The sequence below is a fragment of the Triticum dicoccoides genome, chromosome 2A (genome assembly GCF_002162155.2).
Source record: "Triticum dicoccoides isolate Atlit2015 ecotype Zavitan chromosome 2A, WEW_v2.0, whole genome shotgun sequence".
Classification (NCBI taxonomy): Eukaryota; Viridiplantae; Streptophyta; class Magnoliopsida; order Poales; family Poaceae; genus Triticum; species Triticum dicoccoides.
In genome coordinates, this window is record NC_041382.1 from 264,231,464 (window position 1) to 264,241,791 (window position 10,328).

At 43.2% G+C, this 10,328-nt stretch overlaps 1 long non-coding RNA gene across 1 annotated transcript; it reads left to right on the forward strand.

Moving 5' to 3' along the window:
- Positions 1-3,031: 3,031 nt before the first annotated feature.
- LOC119359325 lies at positions 3,032-4,275 on the forward strand. Its single transcript, XR_005172468.1, has 3 exons — positions 3,032-3,137; positions 3,216-3,317; positions 4,167-4,275. It is a non-coding gene; the product is annotated as an uncharacterized LOC119359325 (long non-coding RNA).
- The last annotated feature ends 6,053 nt before the right edge of the window (positions 4,276-10,328 follow it).

A 10,328-nucleotide genomic window follows, 5' to 3' on the forward strand; every position in this document is an offset into this window, starting at 1 on the left:
ATGAATAACCACAACGTGATTTTGTCAACTTCTATTTACCCTTCATAAGGGCCCTTTTCATCGAATCCGCTCCAACTAAAGTGGGAGAGACAGACACCCGCCAGCCACCTTATGCAACTAGTGCATGTTAGTCGGTGGAACCGGTCTCACGTAAGCGTACGTGTAAGGTTGGTCCGGGCCGCTTCATCCCACAATACCGCCGAAGCAAGAAAAGACTAGTAGAGGCAAGTAAGATGACAAAATCCACGCCCACAACAAAATTGTGTTCTACTCGTGCAAAGAGAACTACGCATAGACCTAGCTCATGATGCCACTGTTGGGGAACGTTGCAGAAAATTAAAATTTTTCCTACGGTTTCACCAAGATCCATCTATGAGTTCATCTAAGCAACAAGTCAAGGGAGAGAGTTTGCATCTACATACCACTTGTAGATCACGAGCGGAAGCTAGCCAAGGGGATGGTGATGATGGAGTCGTACTCGAACGTGATTCGGATCACCGATGTCCAAGTGCTGAACGGACAGCACCTCCGCGTTCAACACACGTACGGGACGGGAGACGTCTCCTCCTTCTTGATCCAGCAAGGGGGAAGGAGAGGTTGAGGAAGATTGCTCCAACGGCAGCACGACGGCATGGTGTAGTTGGTGCAGCAGTACTCCGACAGGGCTTCGCCAAGCATATACGGAGGAGGAGAGGTGTTGGGGAGGGGAGGGGCTGCGCCTTGGCTTGTGTTAAGCTCCCATGCGCCTCCCCACTATATATAGGGGTGGGGGGCTGGTTTCTTGCCCTCCAAGTCCATTGGGGCGTTGGCCAAGGTGGGAGGAAAGAAATCCCATCATTTCCTTCCCCACCGATTGTTATCCCCCCTTTTTAGGGATCTTGATCTTATCCCTTCGGGATATGATCTTATTCCTTCTAAGGGGGGATCTTGGTGCGCCTTGACCAGGGGTGTGGGGCCTTTCCCCCACTACTCACGTTCATGTGGGTCCCCCCATGCAGGTGGGCCCCACTCCGGAACCTTCTAGAACCTTCCCGGTACAATACCGAAAAATCCCAAACATTTTCCGGTGGCCAAAATAGGACTTCCCATATATAAATCTTTACCTCCGGACCATTCCGGAACTCCTCGTGACGTCCGGGATCTCATCCGGGACTCCGAACAACATTCGGTAACCACATACAAACTTCCTTTATAACCCTAGCGTCATCGAACCTTAAGTGTGTAGACCCTACGGGTTCGGGAGACATGTAGACATGACCGAGACGTTCTCCGGTCAATAACCAACAGCGGGATCTGGATACCCATGATGGCTCCCACATGTTCCACGATGATCTCATCGGATGAACCACGATGTCAAGGACTTAATCAATCCCGTATTCAATTCCCTTTGTCTATCGGTATGTTACTTGCCCGAGATTCGATCGTCGGTATCCAATACCTTGTTCAATCTCGTTACCGGCAAGTCACTTTACTCGTTCTGTAACACATCATCCTGTGATCAACTCCTTGGTCACATTGCGCATATGATGATGTCTTACCGAGTGGGCCCAGAGATACCTCTCCATTTACACGGAGTGACAAATCCCAGTCTCGATCCGCATAAAACAATAGATACTTTCGGAGATACCTGTAGTGCACCTTTATAGTCACCCAGTTACGTTGTGACGTTTGATACACCCAAAGCACTCCTACGGTATCCAGGAGTTACACGCTCTCATGGTCGAAGGAAGAGATACTTGACATTGGCAAAGCTCTAGCAAATGAACTACACGATCTTTTGTGCTAGTCTTAGGATTGGGTCTTGTCCATCACATCATTCTCCTAATGATGTGATCCCGTTATCAACGACATCCAATGTCCATAGCCAGGAAACCATGACTATCTGTTGATCACAACGAGCTAGTCAACTAGAGGCTCACTAGGGACATATTGTGGTCTATGTATTCACACGTGTATTACGATTTCCGGATAATACAGTTATAGCATGAATAAAAGACAATTATCATGAACAAGGAAATATAATAATAATACTTTTATTATTGCCTCTAGGGCATATTTCCAACACTTGAAGCCATTAGTTTCATAATATATGTTTCGTCTTTCCTTCTATCTGCCTCTTGTTCTGGTACTACTTCTTGTAATAACCTTTCTTGTTTACATTCATAAAAAAATAGCCAAAGGATTTTCCAAGTAAATGAAGTCTGGGTTGATTAGAAGACTTTGACTATTTCATGAGACCTGGCTCTTGGATGAGTCCCCATTTTCAGATTGTTACTCGAAAATTCTTAATACAAACCAACTATTCCGTGGGAGGCAAGGACTTATCCCAAACACTGATGTTATTACACACATTCCGCAAAGAGAAGATATGGTAGTGCTCGCTTCATTTTGTGCTAAGTACTTTTTCATCTTAGTGACAGAAATCCACCAAAAAAGATATAAGCATCACTCATTTTAGTATTATTGATATTTTTCACAAACGACAATGCAGGAATTATTAATGCGGCCTCTATTGGATCATTCAGATCCTATTTGTAGAGATATTTTAAGTGAAAGAATGGTTGGATTCAGCCTGGATAGAGAAATTTCATTAGTTCTCTAACTTGAATAACAAAACATATATGAGCATTTCTCTTTAAACACTATGTTTGCATGAAGAATGCATTATTTTCTTATCCCTACAAAACCAAACTGACATGGCTTCTATTTTTCTACGTGTACTTACCTTGCTTCAATGATAAGAAGTGAATTTAATTTCCTCAAACCTGGAATCCGGGAGGTACTTCGACATTGAATCCTGATGGCTCTGGACAAGATAGATTCACCACTATCATTAGCACTGTTGCCTACAATTTCAAAACACTGTTTGCCTTGACATACCCGAACTGCACTGCATTCAACATAAAGGACTTCGACTACAGATTTGTTGCAGTACCTAGAACTCATTTTAGGTCCATAGCTTCTCTTTTTTTTCATTCAACATTTTCAGTTGAATTACCTTAGTTAATTGCAGTTTTCATATATTCGTAAACTAAGTTCAGTTCTTACAATCTCATGTATCCCAGGTATGATACATGACTTTTTTGTTGCAAATTTTAAAAAACTACCGTGGAATGGGAGTTCCAGGGTTCTCAACTGTAAGATCCTATCATTTCCAGACCAATACCTTTTCATTTTTTAACTGTACAACTGAAAGAGAATAAATTTTCTTCCAGGCTGATTTGCAAGCTCTGCGTGAAATTTTCTTGTACGAGATAGCAACATACCCCAATAGTGAAGTTCAATTACCTATAGTGAGAAACTTCCTACAAAACCATGTAAGTTCTAGACCGTTTTTTATCATCCTCCACCTGTTGGTTATCTCTGTTCTTGCCATTCTTCTGTCACTTCTATATAATCTATGTTATGAAAGTTGGTTACTCTTTTTGTCAAAATGTTTGTTATGTATTTTCTAAATCTGTTATTCCACATGGGTTTCGATCATTCAAATAAACAACTGCCGAGGCCACAATTGCAGCTTTGCAAAAAGCCTGAAACATTTTCCCTTCTCTTTTTAATAATTCCTTTCATAAAGTTTTTCAAATAAACATCTACCTAGCTTTGAGATTCATATGTAGCAATTATTGTAGTGTTAACCTGATTGTTGAAACAGTCGAACTACAAATAACTTTGTAGAAAAAGTTCAACATAAAATGTTTTGCATATAGCCCAGAGAATAAGTGTTCAATCAAATAGTAATCTGTCAAGCAACTATAGCAACTCTTGGCTAACTTCTTTTCTAAAAATATGTCATACAATTGTGCTTTGTTTCATTAGAATACAATACATTTTCCCCTACCATCCATATTCTATCGCCTACATTAAACTGCTTTTTGGAATGCTTCCACATAATAAAATTCTTTTCCATAATGAGTGAATTTTTTTTTCAATTACAATCAACACAGGATGTTTTCACTCTAAATTAGTATGTAAAGTGTCCAATTCTATATGGAGTAGCATTGCAAGGTCAAGGAAAAGGTCAAGGAAAAATATTAGCACATTTAGATCATTTTCTTCACATTTTTTCTGGCTATTTAAAACTGTTACTTTCTTACCTCATTATGACTTTTGTGGATGTTACAATATAATGACCAGCAATTATTTTTTTGCTCGGCTTAATAAAACAGGTACAACAACTACTACAAGACAATTCCAACAAGAACTACGACAGTCAAGAGAATCCACACAAATGGATAAAGACATTATTTTGATCCCTTGTATGACATTTTCTTCCCGATCAATTTTGTTTGTATGACATGTTTAGAAAATTTAGTACCAAAAAGAGTCCTTGACATCATACTGTGTTTTGCATTTTCTTATGAATTTTTTTCTACAATCTTTGTTCGATACATTTTTCCGTTCCAACTTACGAACATACAGCTAAAAAACTTTTTTTTGAATGGAAAATAGCAACAAAACTAGTAGTTCAAACTCGAACCAGCATCTACGCACCACTTTTCCCTATCGTGCACAAAGAAACTTCCTAGCGCCCGAAATAGTCTCCACTCCAACGAGCACGAAATGGGCCAGCCCAACTCGTTCCCACTGTTCGTTCGAAATAGTGTACCCCCTACGCGCCTGCATGCTTCCTGGCGCATAGGTCGCCATATAGGTTGCGCATAGGTCGCCATATAGGCTGTCAGGACCCCGATTTTAAGTCACACCGATCTAGCCTGTAACACCTCATATCACTTTGCGGCCTCACGCACGGTATTTCCATGGGTGTCGCCTTACCATGGCCCGGGACCGTTTGCGCCATTTGGCTCACGTAGATGATAGTGTCGCTAGCATCCATATGACAGAGAACCCGGGCCATGGTAAGGCGACACCCATGGGAATACCGTGCGTGAGGCCGCAAAGTGATATGAGGTGTTATAGGCTAGATCGGTGTGACTTAGAATCGGGGTCCTGACAGCTTTGGTATCAGAGCCTGACTGCCTGTAGGATTACCAAGCCAAGCTGGCCGAAGTCGTGTCTAGAAATGCTTTAGTTATATAAGGGAATTGATTGTGGATGGGAATGTAAGGCTCTTTTACTCCTTATCCTCATGACATTCTGATCTGAGTCATCTTATCTTTTCTACGGGGTTAAGAACTAGGCTTCTCTTCTATCTCTCGGGATGACGTGTTACTAAACCGTAGTTGCCGAGGATTGTTGAGTTCAAGCCTCAGTTCAGTTCCTACTACTTCCATATGTTCATAGCTGGCCTCAGAACCTTGAGTTTGTGATGTTGAGTGGCTATGCCATCATTTTGAGCATTTACAGTCGTTATGCTGTCCGAGTCATCCCAGGTTTCTAAATAGTCTGATGCACTTGCAAATCTTTCCTCCATGTTCTGTTGTATTTTTGGGCCAGATTAAGCACACTAATCAGTGTGTTAAGGTACTCCGTTGCCTTGACGTGTATGTTGGAGTTAGTATTATGACCCTAGGTGTCTTCGAGAACCACTTAGTAATCTAGCAATGTTTTGTGTTCCCTGTGTGATGATTCTGGCCACCATTCTCAAAAGTATCTCGTGATGTTATTTAGTTAGTAGGTATTCTACTCCTGGGTTTTGAACCCGAGATTCACCCTACTTCATGTTGTTAGTATTTGCTAGTTCCCTTAAGATATTAGTAACCTTGTGATAGTCCTCGAGGCCCGTGGTATATCGTTCTTTCAATACCATGAGCCAATATGGCAGAAGTTCTTTTGAACCAAAAGATCACAACCAGAGTGCTCTTGATGAGTTCCCCATTCATAATTGTGATTCTGCCAGCTCTACCTTTCTGCATGGGTTATCCGGAAGAAATATGTTGAACTCGTTCGACATACTAATCTATGCATCCACAACTCAGAAAGTTATATGTTCCTTTGAGTTGTCCCCCTTCAGTTATATTCCTACCTTCATCTATCAATTGATAGTCAAGAGTATGCGTGCATTCGTTCCTTGGTGCCTATCATTCTTGTGGTCCATCAAGCCATACTATTCTGGAATGACTAGGTGAAACAAATTCCAGTACCTTATCCATTTCTAGGATTGGGTCAAAGTAGATGTAATCCGCAGATCCAAATTCCAATCTAGCTTTTGCTCTGTTCTACCGTGGAGTGTCACCTTCTCTCTTATCAAGAATGTCATGAGAATTGCACCATATCTTATGAATTCTTGATGCAGTGATACTTCTTGCCATCATTGTTCATTTCTCGGTTCCTGTGTTGTTATAACCAGAATGCCAACAAGTGAATCGTGATGTGTGAAATCAATACTCCTAGCAACTCTGTTCCTTGGTAGTTAATGGATAGTATTCTCATTCCTAGCATGTTGGTTAATGAATCATCATCCTAAGATTGATCGTGCTACCTAGTCCTTATTTCCAGAGCACTATTCGATCAATGGGTTAGGATTTTGCCAAACCCTTGCTCTTTTGATCATATCGTCTTGCCCTGTAAAGTAAGATTGATCTCAAGCTTAGTATCATGTAGGTGGTTCGTGAATTTCCGAATATCTTCTCAGAAGTGTTACCAGGTTGTCACCTGACCGCTATGTTGAGTTCATGATCAAGTTGGTTTCTTGTAAACCACTCCTTCTCCAAGGATCTGTGTTGGATATCCCTGAGCTAGTTGGTTGAGGTAGACAACAACTTGGAGAGTTGGAAGGCAAAAGCTTTGCTTAACTTAGTTCATCTCTAAGGGATATCTTCTGTGTGTATGTGTTGAAGAAAGATGATATCTCCATCGATTGGTCCTCGTGATCAGTTGTTGGATCTATTACCTTGTCAAAACTTTGACTTGAGTATGGGCTATCGTCAAGTCAAATCAGAACCAACGATGTTTGTAATGATGTCTTACTCGTGGTTGATCCCTCGAGCATACACCATTACATCTTTTGGTCTGACCAATGCTATCACCGTGTTCACATGATGGTGGACGTCCAATGATATGGAAATTCTGATGAGTTGCTGTTGAGGCCATCAACAACATTTTGTCTCCCCCATGATTCATGTTGAACATTATACTAGTGTTGGAAACTTTATAAGCATTGCCCTCATGTCCCGTTCATGAAGCATATGTCCGGTTGAAAGATGTGACTTCCTCTAATTCATGTGCATCTGATGCAAGTTGCCGTCGTGGATTTGAGAAAGCTTGTTTTGCTTCCTTTGGAATCATCCCAAGTTAGCCATGCATGTGCGAAGTATTCTATGGTTTGATAGGCTCGCTACCTCCAGTCCATATGTGTCCCTAGCACACCAAGCCACTGACTGATTTGTTCTAGGAGAAGGAGTTAAGTGCTAATCCATGGTAATGCACAAGACTTTGTTATTCGTGATGATGGTTCCCAACCAGAACTCACTAGTGTTTTATTATAAGACTACCATGTGGCCATGCTTGTCTGGGACAGTGTGTTCACATGTTGTAGCAGAACCGGCTCATGCTCTGGAGCTTGCTATCATAGTTCATCTCCCGAGAATCTCGCAATGTCATCTCGTCGATTTGTGTTGCAAACTTTCATTTTCTTTCTAGACTCGATGAGTCTGGAATATCCTGACACCAACCAGATCTAAATCTCAGGCAGATGTGATGGTTGGGACATTTTCCCAAGAGCTATAATATTGGTCTCTCGGTAACCAGTAAAGTGGATGACGTGGCCAACACACCCGACCGGAAGACCTATTATTGTAGTATCTTGTTTGAAGAAGTTGGCCACTTCCGCATAAGGATCTCGTAGAATTTATTCCAATAGTAGTTACTTATGGATTTTTCTGTTTCTGAAGTCCGACCTTTTATTTGATGTCCTAGATACCAAACCATATCAATAAATGAGTTATGCTAGCACATCAAGGAGAACATTAGAAGCGGAGTGCTAAATGTTTCTCGGTCGATCATCCAGATTTTGATCCCTTGGCCTCGCTAAGGTGAAATATGAGAAAGTGTTATCTTTCTTTGCATCTGCGTCCTCCACCATTATTCATCATGGTAGTATGTTGTGTTGCCGGGATCCTTGACATGGATATTGGTAAAACTTGTTGAATATGGAATGCTCAAGTTCTTGAGAGCACGCGCAATCACTAGGATTTATCGTCGGCATTAATTGGGATATACTCTTAGTTTCCTCGGTTATGCTATAACCTTACCAATAGTGGAATCTCTCTCTACTGTTGGGTTTCTCCCCAGTTCTTGGATCATTCCTAGCATTTGCATTTTGTTCCCAGCTTGCATCGTCGTTGTACCGATTTCCCATGGGCTGCCCTCTCAGAAATTGTTGTTCCGGATCATCTTCAAAAGTGGTCCTACCATGGATCCCATCCATCTCCGATGATAAGCAAAATCATCTGTTGCGTTGTCTTCAACAAGGTAGTCCACATCATCTGTTCTAGTCTGAGTATGCCATTCTTTCCGACTTCTTCAAACGATCGGTTGTGAATTGCCCTAGGCTGGTACAGAGAGTTTCATTGGTCGTTGTATGAAAAGTAATTCTTTTGCCACTTAGGGGAATATTTCTGCGAGTCACTTTCCCTAAGGTGCCATTATCGAATCATGGAAGATAACTCCTCGTTATCTTGAAACCATGCACCATCTTATTCAGCATGGAATTGTGCTTATCAACTTGAATCTTCGTTCTCTGTTTCACTCCATCCCTTTGGATGTATGTTTCGTGTCTTAGCTCGAGAGATGTTGTACATCTCATTCCGTCAGTTGATCGTCAGTTGCTCAATCTTCATGAAGATTGATTCTTCTAGAGTTTTCCCTTTCTTCTCGTTGTCATGCTGGATGGAGTTCTCAGAACAAGATGTCAAGACAAGGATGATGATCGAATCAACGTTCTTATGAAGTGCAACCTGGATCGTGAAGTTTGTGTTAGCGTTGTGCCTCCTTGTCTTCTTACCTCACGTCTTGAATCTCGGGGTGAGATTCTTGTTTAGTGGGGGTGAGTTGTCACAGCCCTAGAATTTGATTGCAAATAGTTGCACAAGCATCCATGCATCATGTCTAAAATTCCTTGAAAGTTGAAATGGGGATTGTTGAAACCCTAGCACTAGATCAAGTCAAATAGGTTCAACCTAAAATAATCTTCAATGAATCCAAAATGCCTTTGAAAATGTTCATTATTTTTGTTAAAGGTGAAAACATCTGCCAAAAATGATGCAAATATTTTTAGGCCATTCTGGATATTTGAACTAATTCATAAAGTATTTGAATTGGGGCATTTAATTGGTATAAATATTATTAAATGCTCCAGCAATTCTGGAAATAGCTAAGGGCCTCTGAGAAAGTTCAGTTGTTGCACATAATTAATTTCAGGATTTATAGAAATGATTTGGTGTTTTTGCTAAATCAAAAACAAATTGCAAAAGCAGAAAACAGAAACAAATGGAAAGGCAGAAGACTTACCTGGGTCAACTTACCTGGCGCCCAGCCGGCCCAACACTGTGCAGCCCAGCCAGCGCAGCGCCTTCTTCAACCTTCTGCCAGAAGGTGAGGCAGCTGCGTGGAGAGCGCAAAGCTGAGCTGTGCCAGCTCCTGCTTGTCGCCTCCTGCTTCCCCCTCGCCTCTGCCAATGCCACGCGACCCCCTGGGTCTCTCACACTCCCCCTCGAGCTCTTCCCCTTCCTTTGCTCCCCCTCCCGAGCACAACCGAGCGAGCTTGTCGCCGCCGACGCTGTTTACCGCGGCCACAGCCACCCCCCTTGCCCCTCTGCCGTCCCCAAGAGCTCTGCCCCGACCTCTTCTTCGTCTCTGCCGAGCCAAATGATGCCGGAGCGCCCCGCAGCACCACCATCGCCGTTGTCTTCGTCCTCTGCACCGAAAGTCATCGTCCTCGATTCGCAGCAACCCGACCTCGCCGACGATGCCATCGGACGCGCTGTGAGCACCCGCGTCGTCTCCCCCTTCTCCCCTGGTCGCGCTCGCCCTCTAGGCCATAGCCCTGCCATGACTGAAAGCTTGCTCGCTGCCATCCATGTCGCTACCGTGGCGAGAGCCCACGCACGTCGCATCCGAGGACGCTATCATCCTCAGCACGCTCCCAGGAGCCCAGAACTGCCGTCCGTTCGACCTCGCATGCACCGTAGCATCTTAGCCGTCGAGCCCGTACTCCGGACGCCGCCGCGAGCTCATTCTCGGCGAGCTTCGGCCACCCCAGCTGCTGCCGCCTGTTGCAATGGATGCGCTCGAGTCCTGGCGTTCCGTAGCTGCAACCAGCGCTCAAAACCATTCCACGTAGCGTATTTCCGCGGCGTCCCCGTCGTCGGTTTTGGTCACCGCCGGTGAACTCCGGCGAAGCCAACGTGGCGCCACCATTAGCCACTAAT